The sequence below is a fragment of the Balaenoptera acutorostrata genome, chromosome 12, assembly GCF_949987535.1.
Source record: "Balaenoptera acutorostrata chromosome 12, mBalAcu1.1, whole genome shotgun sequence".
Lineage (NCBI taxonomy): Eukaryota > Metazoa > Chordata > Mammalia > Artiodactyla > Balaenopteridae > Balaenoptera > Balaenoptera acutorostrata.
The window spans coordinates 76,548,597-76,560,004 of record NC_080075.1 but is presented as its reverse complement, the minus strand read 5'-3'; the positions used below and the strand labels follow the sequence as shown (position 1 = coordinate 76,560,004).

Sequence of the window (11,408 nt, the reverse complement as noted above, 5' to 3'; positions counted from 1 at the left end):
GCTTTCTATTTTAATGCTATTTTAGCTCATTCTGGGTTGATATATGGGTCAGGCATCATTTCTTCTCCCGTCAAATTATTTCCTTTGGATAAATTCCTAAACGGAGAATTATTTAATCAAATGTACATTTTTCAGACCTCGCAAGGCACTGTACTTCCATTTTGTTATCACAAATAATTTTAGAAACTGATAAGGCCACTTAAGCAAAAACTGATGTACCACTTTCATCATAGCATCAGCAGGGATGAGAACTATTGTTGCTTGTTTGTTTACAGTTGTTATTTTAGTAGATGTGAAAATAGTATTTCAAGGTTCCTTTCATTTGTTCCTCTTTGATTCTCCCATTTTTATTTTTACAGTCTGATTGCCCGAATACAAAGTAGTGTTTCTCTACCTCGTGGACAAGCATGACCGTGTTTCCTAAACTCGAGATCTTTGCATTTTCACGAGAGCAAAGGCTGCGTGAAAGGCCAAGACAGGAAAAGAGATTCCACAGAATGACCAGGATTTTTCATTAAGACAACTAGATCATGAAAGCTATTAGAAATGAAGTATGAAAAAGGGTGATAGGGTTCTGACCATGTGGGCAACATGTCAAATACTTAAATATCAAATACTTAAGGCAAATAAGCAATAATCACATACAGTACTAAGAACTAAAGTTGTGATGGTTCTCAAGCACTTATAGAACATCTATTCCTTTTGACCAGTTGAAGAATAGCCCTCAAAGGTAATGTTTTTTGCTCTTTGTCTTTTTTTTCTTTTTCTTTTTTTTTTGGTAATACACGTTTTAATAAGATTGCAACACACCCAGTAGGGGTCACGGTGCGGCACTTCATTACAAGGACATTTTTTTTGTTTCATTTTCCATCCTCCAATGATCATATTCAAGCAATACACGGGTAGCAGTTTCAGGTAAAATAAAGTCCTGGGAGACCCACAACAAATGCACTGGCATTTGTCTTCTGACATGTTCGTTTCTCGCAGCCTCATTCTACAAAGTCTGTTCTGCTGGCTGGAATTTAACCAGAAGCTCTTCTCTCTCTGCCCTCCTTTTCTGGGGAAAAGAGTGAACCTGCCCATCACTTGGGGCACGATGGTCCTTCCCCCACAGGGGGCAGGACATGGGAAACGGATACTGAGGACCATCAAGGCCAAGGACTTGCAACTTCTCTTGTTCTTTCTCACGAAAGACTTCCAGAGAGGCTGAGTCTGCTTTCAAGTGAGGCACCAGAGTGCCAAAGCCCTAGTACGAGAAGATACCTGGGAACCGGCTGCCGTCTGGGGACCACCTCTGCCGCTGACATCGTGGTGTGCTATCGGAGCGCTCGCTCAAGCATCAGCTTTCTGTGAGCACTTCACCGGTGCACATCACTGGGCCCCTGCACTGCCTGTGAATGTTCAGTTTTTCCATGCGTTTTCCATGGAAGAGTCAAGAAGAGTTTCAAAACGTCACCTGCTGGAAGCCAGAGATGGTATCAAGAAGCCTCCCCATCCCAGAAAATCTGGCGCCAGTCACGGTACCTTAGTAAACAAGAAGGCTGATCACAGGGTGTTGACAGGAAGCCAGCCGCTGTCCCCACATGTACAGGAAGGCAGTCCCCGTGGGCTGCAAGCTTCTGTCTGCACGAGCTGGCGGGTATCCTCCGTAAGGTACAAAATAGATATCACAAGGCATGTCTGTAAGCGACAGTCACGTCTGCCCAGTGCAGGGCCGCCGCTGGTCCTGGCTTTCCGCGCCCAGCGTGGCTGGGCCACTGGCTACTTGGCCTGGGCCTCCTGCAGGAGTGGCAGCCTGGCGGCCGGGGGCCTGTCAGACCAGGCAGGAAGCTTGTGCTGCAGTGGGGTCCTCCGGGGGTAGAACGTGTAGCTGATGTCATAGCTCAGGAGGCAGCTCAGGGATGCCACGTAGATGTCGGCAAATCGCGACAGGCGCCGCAGGAAGTACGTGGGGTTCTGGTCTATGCGGAACAAGCTTCCAAACTGGGCGCTGAAGGAACCTTTGGTCATTTCTCTCAACTCCTTCCTCTCCTTTTTTCACTCCTGCAAAACCAGCTGTGACTCCGCATCTCTGTGAACCTGCATCTGCTCCAATGACCCAGTCAAGGTCTGTAGCCAGGTAATAGTTTGAATGTACTGTCCCATGTTCATGATTCTGAGCTCAGATGTCAATTCCAGGATAATTGCACCCATTCACCAGCCATGCTTTAGGGTCAAGTCCGCCAGGTCACTGTATATATGGTCACCAAAATACAACACTTTGGATTCCCTCCATCCAGTAAGCTTCAAAAATTCATATAAATTGCCCTGCTTATAAATCTGGCCTTTCTGCAACGTGTAGATTTTATCCTAGAGTAAGACACCTTTCACATTCACCTTTCGGAAAGGACTCCACTTATCACTAAAGAAGTTTGGCTTCTCCACCTGAACAATGACCACATCAAACAGGTCCCTCCAGTCTTTTCCAACAATATACCTCATCCCTTTGTCCACAAAGCTACTGGGGCTATTGGTGATGAGAAACATCCTCTTGCCATGATCAGCCAGTTTGGCCAACACTGCACGGGTCTGCGCAGGGTAGCAGATGTACTTTTCAGTATCTGCTTCAACTGCTCTGTACATGATTCCTTTGGTGTGCACCTCCCGAACTGAATCCTTGACGTCTCTGTACAGGTGCATAGGCTCATAGTCGATGTTGTTCTTCAGAAAGTACTCGTTCACACAGGACAGCAGGGTCATCTCGGGCAGGGAGAAGATGTCCATGAACATGGACATGATGTCATGGTGTTTCCATGGGAACTCTCATAAAAGTTGCTCATCTGTTCCAAAGGCAGGTGGGAGCCCTGGTACATTTCAATGACTTTCTCATCAGGGACCACGCTGAGGCCTCTGTAGACAGTTCCCAGCTGGATGTAATGAAAAGCACTGATTTTCATCAAGACCGACCGCTGCACGTCATAATGCAGTCCACGGATTGCAAAGTTTGGGTCATACTCATACTTCCTGATTTCCATGGGATACCTGTGTTCGTTGATGGGAAGGTCCCGAGCGGCATTAAATATCAGTGTGTGGAGGTGCTTGGAATAAAACACCAAGGTGTAATCATAATCAAAGCTGTAGATTTCAATGTCTGACAGGCTCCTGTCATTGTTTGAGAAGATGGCATCTGGATTCAACAAGTTGCTCACAACTGAAGTAACCAATTCTTCCGTGTTCCTCTTCGCCTCCCAGTAGCGCTCCCAAAGGTAGGGCTTCATGTCCGGGGCGGTCCCAGGTGCCCTGCATAAGGGCCCCGTGCGGGGCCTGCGTGCGACTGCCCCCGAACCGCAGTCCGGCTGCTGCCGCCGCCTTGGCCTTGCCTGCCGCTGCCCCACCGCGAGTGGCGCCTCAGGCTATTTGCCTTTGTTGCGTAAAGATTTTCCAGTTTATATCCTGGAGGCTTGATTATTCAGATTATTTCTGTATTTCGGTATAGCTGAATAAATTAGTAAGTAAAGGCCTTTTTGGTTAATTATTTCATTTAGAAAATTATATTAAATAGCTATTTAGATCACTCATTGCTCTATTTCATTCTTATGTTATCGTTAATATGTAGTTTTCAAAGTTGTACATGGGCTCTAACCAATCAGATGTTAGATTCATCTTCACTTTCAAAGATAGTAACTGGACATTTCAACTGCTAACTTAAGTTTACTGTCAAATAGGAGACACTTTGGACAATTTATGTTTTTTTTATTGTCTGGCATATTTGTTCTTTTGACATCAACTAGTTATCATGTCTTTTGATTTCAACTAGATTTTATGTATTGGTATTCCTTTTTAAATGTAGCATAATTTACGTATGACATTGACCATTTTGATGTGCAATTCTATGAGTTTAACACATCAGGTTACAAATAATGTAACAGCTACCAGGGTCAAGATTTAGAACTGTCCCATCTCCTTCAAAAAATGTCCTATGCCCCTTGGCAGTCAAGCTCTCCCTCTACTTTCAGCCCCTGGCAACTACTGATCCGTTTTTGCCTTTTCCAGATTATCATGTAAATAGAATCATAAAGTATGCAGCCTTTTGAGTCTGGCTTCTTTCATTTGGCAGAATGCATGTGAGATTCATCCAGGGTGTTACACGCTTCAGTACTTGTCCCTGCAGAATAGTGTTCCTTTACATGGATGTGCCACAGTTTGTTTATCCACTTATTAAAGTGCATTTTGAGTTGTTTTCGGTTTAGAGAAATGGTGAACCAAGCTGCTATAGACATCCAGGCACAGGCCTTTATGTGATCATGTTTTCATTTCTCTTGGGTAAATATCTAGGAGTGGCACTTCTGGGTTGTTCAGTGACTTACAAAAGATTGCTAAATGGTTCTACATTTTGCATTCCCACCAGCAAGATATGAGAATTCCAGTCACTTAACATGCTTATCACCTCTTGATATTGTCTGATATTTTTATTTTAGCCTTTGTATTAGGTGTGTAGCAGTGTCTCATTGTGATTTTAATTTGCATTTTTCTGATGACTAATGAAGATGAGCGACTTCTCCTGGGCTTATTTGTCATCCCTGTGTTTTGGTGAAGTGTCTTCAAATATTTTTCCATGTTTAATTGGTTGGATGTTTTCCTATTATTGAATTTGCAGAGCAATTTATATATTTTGGATACAAGTCCTTTTTCTGTTTCGCCAATATCTCCTCTTAGCCCATGGCTTGTCTTTTCATTTCCTTAACAGTATCGTTTGCAAAACAGAAGTTTTTCATTGTGAAGAATTCCAATTTATATTCCTTTTAAACACTGTGTGTGTGGTTTTTTCCTATCTCTTTTTGCTCCTTGCACCACCATCAGTGATCATTGTACAACAGATTTGTTTTGGTCTACTTCACAAAGCACACGCAGTTGCCGCTTCATCTGCTTAACATCAAGGGAACAAGTATGAGGACATGGGATGAGCACTGAACTGAGAGTCAAGATGTCTAGATTCCTGTTTTGTCAGTGGTTTGCCATCAACTGTGAGCTAATTATTTCAATTCTTTAGGCTTCCATTTCTTCATCTCACATTAGAAATAAAACCCAACTTACCCATTTCACGAATGGTGAGGATATAGTGAGATAAAAGATGCAATAGTACTTGCAAAGTGCTGGAAGGATGCTACGTGCATTATATTTTCCTCTTCCAAGAGCCTCGCATCAACTTTGACAGTCACACTGGACCCACATTACAAAGGTACCTCTATAACTACAAATAGAAGGCTCTAATATACTTTGTGTACCCAGTACTTCCCTCTTTCACTCTAGAATATCCTTTGGTAACTTCAAATTTTCTTTTCACGCTCTTATATCCATTTTTAAAATGCTATATATTTAATACTGGATAATCTTCAGATTTCATTTCAGAAACTTGTAATTTTTATTTTTTTTCAAAAAGAAATGCTCTAACCAGCAATAGGATTAAGATTCCTTTCCTTGGACATTTGGCAGAAACATCTTCTTTCATGAAATAGTGGTGTTATTCAACAATGGAGCATGATTTTTTTCTTCTCTCTCTCAAGGGAGGAAACTGAAGTATAGCAGAAGATTAAACATTCTCTAGGATATGTACAGTCCCTTTTCCAGTAAAAATAGGTAAAGAAAAGGATATTTCTGTGGACAGGAATATTTGTGTTTAGGAATTATAGCTGTAAGGTTCTAAAAATTCAAACTGTCTAGGAAAGGAATAAAATTTTTTTAAAGGTTTAGTCTATATAACCATAGGGAGTTGATAATTTGTTACTTTCATGAAGTATTTAAAATCTTTAACATTTTGAATTTTAAAAAAAGGCTTCTTTATCAGTTATGTAGCTAATTTTGGTAAAATTGCTGTTAGTCTATTTTGGGAAATAGGTAAATCTTACAGTGAATTCGTAATAACCAAATAAGTCAAGTCCAGAATAATTGCTTTAAAATGAAGGTCAAATTATGTCACCACTCTGGTCAATGGCTTTGCCATCTTACTCAGAGTGACAGCCAATTGCAAGGGTCCACTCTCCCCCACCTCCCTGATGTCAGCTCCTGTCACTCTCCCCTCTTGCCTTCCCCACTCCAGTTTACTGGCCTTCTCTTCCTTGTTCATTTCAGCTCTTGTGTTCTCACTGGTGCCCCCTGCCTGGAGTGCTCTTCTCCCAACTATCGCATGGCTCATTCCTGGTCCAGGACCAGCTACATAATTTGTTGGGCCCAGTATAAAATGAAATGTATTTTGTTAAAAAATTATTAAGAATCTTAAGATGGCAACAGCAGAGTATTAAATCAAGTGTGGCGACATAGGTAAGTACACCCACAAAGCCTGCCCTGCCTGGCTCCTTGACTCCTTCATATCTCTGTTTCAAAGTCACCTTGTCTTAGAGAAGTTGTCCTTCTGTCCATTCTATATGAAAGAGTTACCCCTAGCATCCTTGGCCCTTTTATTTTATTTATTGATTACTCGATTGTCTACCTTTCCCCAGTGGGATAGAAAGCCCTTACATGCTATATCACCCAGAGCATAAGACATACCCAGCACATAACACAGTAGCCACTCAAATATTTGTCAACTGAATGAATAAAGGAGTAAATGAGAAGTAATAAAAATCCAAAGCCATATGAATAAAAAAAAATCAAGAGGCAGATCAGATTTTAAAACAGTAAATATAAAAACTGTATTTGCATGTATGGGGAGAGGCTCAGATTTGGAAATTCAAATTTAGGAAAAAGGAGAATGGACTCAGCCTCAGTTCTTACGTTAGCTGGTTCTGTGACTTTGGAAAGGTCTCTCGATCCCTCTGAATCCCATGCTGTCACCAGTGCAGTAAGGGGCCTTCCAACACTTCATTCTGTGACTTTATGGAACAGTCTCAAACGTGACAGTATAATATAATAATCTGATTAGTTGAAGATATTTTCCATACATTTGGGTCAAAAAACAAAAACAGGATGCTCTTTGGATGACTGGTCTAGCATTTCTCCAGTCTTCTCCTTCAATGTGACGGTCCACTTACGAATATGTATGGTATACAGTATACATATATACTGTATGATATATTGTGGCCTCACAAAATCATTTTTCCTGAGGGAAAAAGAGCTCTGCTTTGAGGAGTAGCTAGAATTCTTATAAATAGCTTATTATGTATCAGAGTTTGGGTGACTTGGCCATTTAAACTCTTAAATTGATGACATTCATGCACTTATTCAAATCCACAGGCTGTCATATGTCAGTTCTTTAAGAAGAGATGCAAATCTAACTGGAGGTCCCCAGGCCCGCACACTTCTCCTCACTCCTTTTTGGGACAATTCTGGGGTATCTACTGCTGAATCCATTGTGGAAAACAGAGTCTTCATTTAATATGCCAAGCTCCCTTTTGATATTATTAATTTAAAAAATCATGAAGAAATGTTGTGATCATAAATTCTCTCAGCATAGACGATGTTGAAAAAAAACCCCACAAAACACTATAATGCCTTCTGGCTCTGTATGTGTCTGTGTTGAAAAATATTTGTTTTCCAAATCTCAGCCTCTCGTCTTTTTGGTCAATAGTTGTGCATAGTACTTGCTCTGTAGTTTGTTTTTCATGTCCATTTTGCTTGGGATAATGTCTTATGTCTTTTTTATTCTTCTGATTCTTTTTCCTCTACTCATTGTGTTTTTTTAGCAAAGAAGCAAACCTATTTCTTCCCCTAGAATCCACATTAATCCTTCCCACTGAAAGATTTCTGATGTGCTTTTATCACTATTTTTAAATAATCCCCATGTTCTATCTGATAGGAGAGCAAGATGGACCCCCATCACATAAGAATAGACAGAGGCAAAATGAACTAAAAGTGAAACCCAATACAGATATTAAGAGCACAGCTATAGCCTTGGTCAACTGAATAAGGAAGGGCTTAGGAGTCCTATAAATCTCAGTACAAGGTTAGAGTAGGACTTACTACCAGGCTCCGCTGATGTTGAAGTCTTGATATCCTCTTGATTATGAATCCTACTTCTAGGGGCAAGGATTACAGTTCCTTATTGGGCAGCCCCAGTTATAACAGTTAGGGAAATATGAATATAGGAAATTTGCTTCATCATCAGAAAGGCAGGTTAGACACAGCAGAGCTTAGTGAATTAAAGATAAGTTATAATTGAATGCCTTCTTGCTCAGACAGTAAGGACAAAATAAGAATAAAAAGCACTGTATGTACATATTATTCCCAATTGTGCTACCAGCATGCAAAGAGCATCTGAGAAGCATGAAAATCCAGAACATCCCATGGACATCCCATAAATGAGTCTACACATATAGATTCAGGGACATCAAGGATGATTTCCTGTCTATGAAAAACACCACCTTCTCTCCTTCCTAAAGGTTTGGATAAAAGCATAAGAAATCTTCCTACAACAAAAAATTAAAAGATAGATTTGGCCACCTGGGATAGAAGAAAAGACCTCTGTGGTAGGAACTGGAAGATCTGTTTCCAATCCCAACCATTTCCCTAACCAGCTTGAGTAAGTTTCTCGTAGACCCTTTGTACCAACCCTTCTGTCAGCTAAACACCATGGGTGGGACTCACCCAGCTGACATCAGGCGGGACAGAAGAATCACCCAGCTGAGCCCTTCTCAAATGTCTGAAGCACAACACTGCTTCAAAATTATACAATTATATATAATTATTATAATTATATATAAAAATAGTTGCTGTTTGAAGCTACTAAATTTTGGAGTAACTTGTTACACAGTAATAGGTAACTGAAACTGAATTTTGTACTGGAGGCAGGTGCTGTTAGAACACAATCCTAAAGCATGTGGCATTGGCTTTGGAGTGGAGACGTGGGTGAAAGGTAGAAGAGCTTGGATGAGACTGTTGGTAAATTGTCAAATGACAAAAGGAAAAATGTTTTTGGAGCATGGAGAAAAGATGTAGTGGTAGAAAGTTCAGTGAAACTGTTGCCTATAGTAATGTAGAAAATAGAAAAACTAATGAACCGTTAGATCAGGCTAAAGAGATTTCCAGACAACATCAAAAGTAGCAACTGGTTTATTTTTACTTTATGTGACAAAATGCCATAGAGAGTATTTAGATTAAATAAGAAAATGTACAATTTTCAAGCAGATTTTAGAGGAAATACAAGGAAGCCAAGACTTCCTGTTTCCAAAACAAAAATGTTTTCCATTCCCAGCATCTCTGGATGGTAAAATAATCTCAAAGTAAGAAATGGTCTCAGGGTAAAGATCTTAAGGGTGTTGCTACAAGACCTTTGTTGAGACTCAGAAAGATTTAAGGGTGTGCATAGTAGGACTGATAAAAATCTTAAGGAAATGCCTAGTGGATTCTCTCTGGCTGGAAAGGAGCCTTTAAGAATCTAAGGGTAAAATGTTGTAAAATCTTTTATCTAGATAGAAAGGTGTCAAGAATCTTGAAGACTTTGTCCCATAGCACCCTGTGTCACAACAAGCCAGAGAGGAGCTTACCTGGAAGATAATTGTGAGTATGATTTTGATCTAATGGAATTAACCCCAAAAAGAGTCCTACAAACACACAAAGAGAGCTTTAAGAGAATTGTACTATAGAAGCAGTTAGCTGAATGGACAGTCCAGAATGAAAAGAGACCTTTGTACCCACAAAGGAAGAAGACTGAGAAAACTACCTAGCCAAGCATAGGTCATTTGTTATACAAAAGATGACTCGGAGGGTAAAACCAAGAGCCCAAAGAAGAGAGAACGGAACCAGGGAGAATCATTCCCAGGGAGGAAGACTGGGCCTAATCAAGGAAGTGGCAACAAGTGCACAGTTCTATTTTACACGTAGTTGGATTTCTGAATTGGTCTAGACCAGTGACTGCTATGTGCCTCCTATTCCCACCTGTTTGGATGAGAATGTCTGTCATATTTATCCTCTTCCTGTATCACCACTGTCTGTTGGCTGTGAAGGGGCAGATAACTCGTGTCTTTATTCAACATATTCAACTTCTAGACTTACTCACATAACAATATTCTGAACCTCAGCTTGAGCCTGAAGCTAGAATTGGGTGAGAATTCTGAAGGTCTTGGGAGATGTAAATGTATTTGCAGGTGGAAGAAATATTCATGGTCTGTGGCCAAAAGGCGGACTGTGATAGGTGAAAGATGGCCACAGTTTCTTTGATGCTCCTCCCCTGGAAGGCTGGAGTCTAACATTCTTCCCTTCTAATCTGAGCTGGCCTCCTTCACTTGTTTGATAGAATGCAGCAGAATTGACATTCTGGGAATTTTGAGACTAAATCATATAAAGTCTTGAATTTTTCATCTAGGTGGCCTCTTGGGACACTTTCTGGGAACCAGGTACCACCATGCTGGAGAGGACACATGTAGGCATCAAGATGACGTCTCCACTTAGCACAGTCCTCCAGCTCAGACATAGCATGGAGCTCTCTTGGACCCGTGGACCAGCCCATCCACCAGCTGTATATTACAGAGTGACCTCAGTCAATGCTGTGTGGAGTCAAAGAGTTGCCCAGCTAAGCCCTGCCTGAATGTCTGAATCACAAAATTGTGAGAAAAAAATAAAACATATTTTTATTTAAAGCTGTTATGTTTGGGGGGGATGAATTGTTTCGCAGCAGTAGATAACCAGAACAAAGTCTCTTTCTCTTTCTGGGTCTCAGTTTCCTCACCAACAAAATGTGAGATTTGAATCAGACCTCTAAGTTTTTTTCAAATTTTAACAAAAATAGCAAAATAACACGTAACTATTTTTATTAAACTGCCCTAATTTTACTTATAAAACCATCTATAAATAGTAAGCATTACAAATTATGTCACTTCTGACTAAAATGTCAGAAATAGAGTTAAAACATTGGGGAATTATTGTCAATACATACTAACCACCATTCTGGCTGAAGATAGGTTAGCAAGGTTAACATTTTTATAGAGAGACAATCTGATTTCTCCTCAATGATTCTCCATAGGGGCTGGCTAAATGCACTCAAATTACTTAATATCTAAAACAGCTGACAGAGGTGCGGAGGGCCAAGCGGAGAGGTTCCCGCACAGAGGCTCGGCGCCGAGCAGCACTCACCAGCCCGAGAGGCTTGTCTGCTCCCCCGCCGGGGCGGGCGGGGCTGGGAGCTGAGGCTCGGGCTGCGGTCGGATCGCAGGGAGAGGACTGGGGCTGGCGGCGTGAACACAGCCTGAAGGGGTTGGCGCACCACAGCTAGCCTGGAAGAAGTCCGGGAAAAAGTCTGCAGCTGCCGAAGAGGCAAGAGACTTTTTCTTGCCTCTTTGATTCGCAGCGGGCAAGGAGAGGGGATTCAGAGCGCCGCCTAAACGAACTCCAGAGAAGGGCGCGAGCCGCGGCTATCAGCGCGGATCCCACAGCAACAGGGGCGCAGAGGGAAAATCGGAGAGACTCCCGCACAGAGGCTCGGCGCCGAGCGGCGCTCA

General features: G+C 41.5%; 1 pseudogene; it reads right to left on the bottom strand.

Moving 5' to 3' along the window:
- Positions 1–1,761: 1,761 nt before the first annotated feature.
- LOC103003318 (5'-nucleotidase domain-containing protein 3-like) lies at positions 1,762–5,077 on the bottom strand (annotated as a pseudogene).
- Between the last annotated feature and the right edge of the window lie 6,331 nt (positions 5,078–11,408).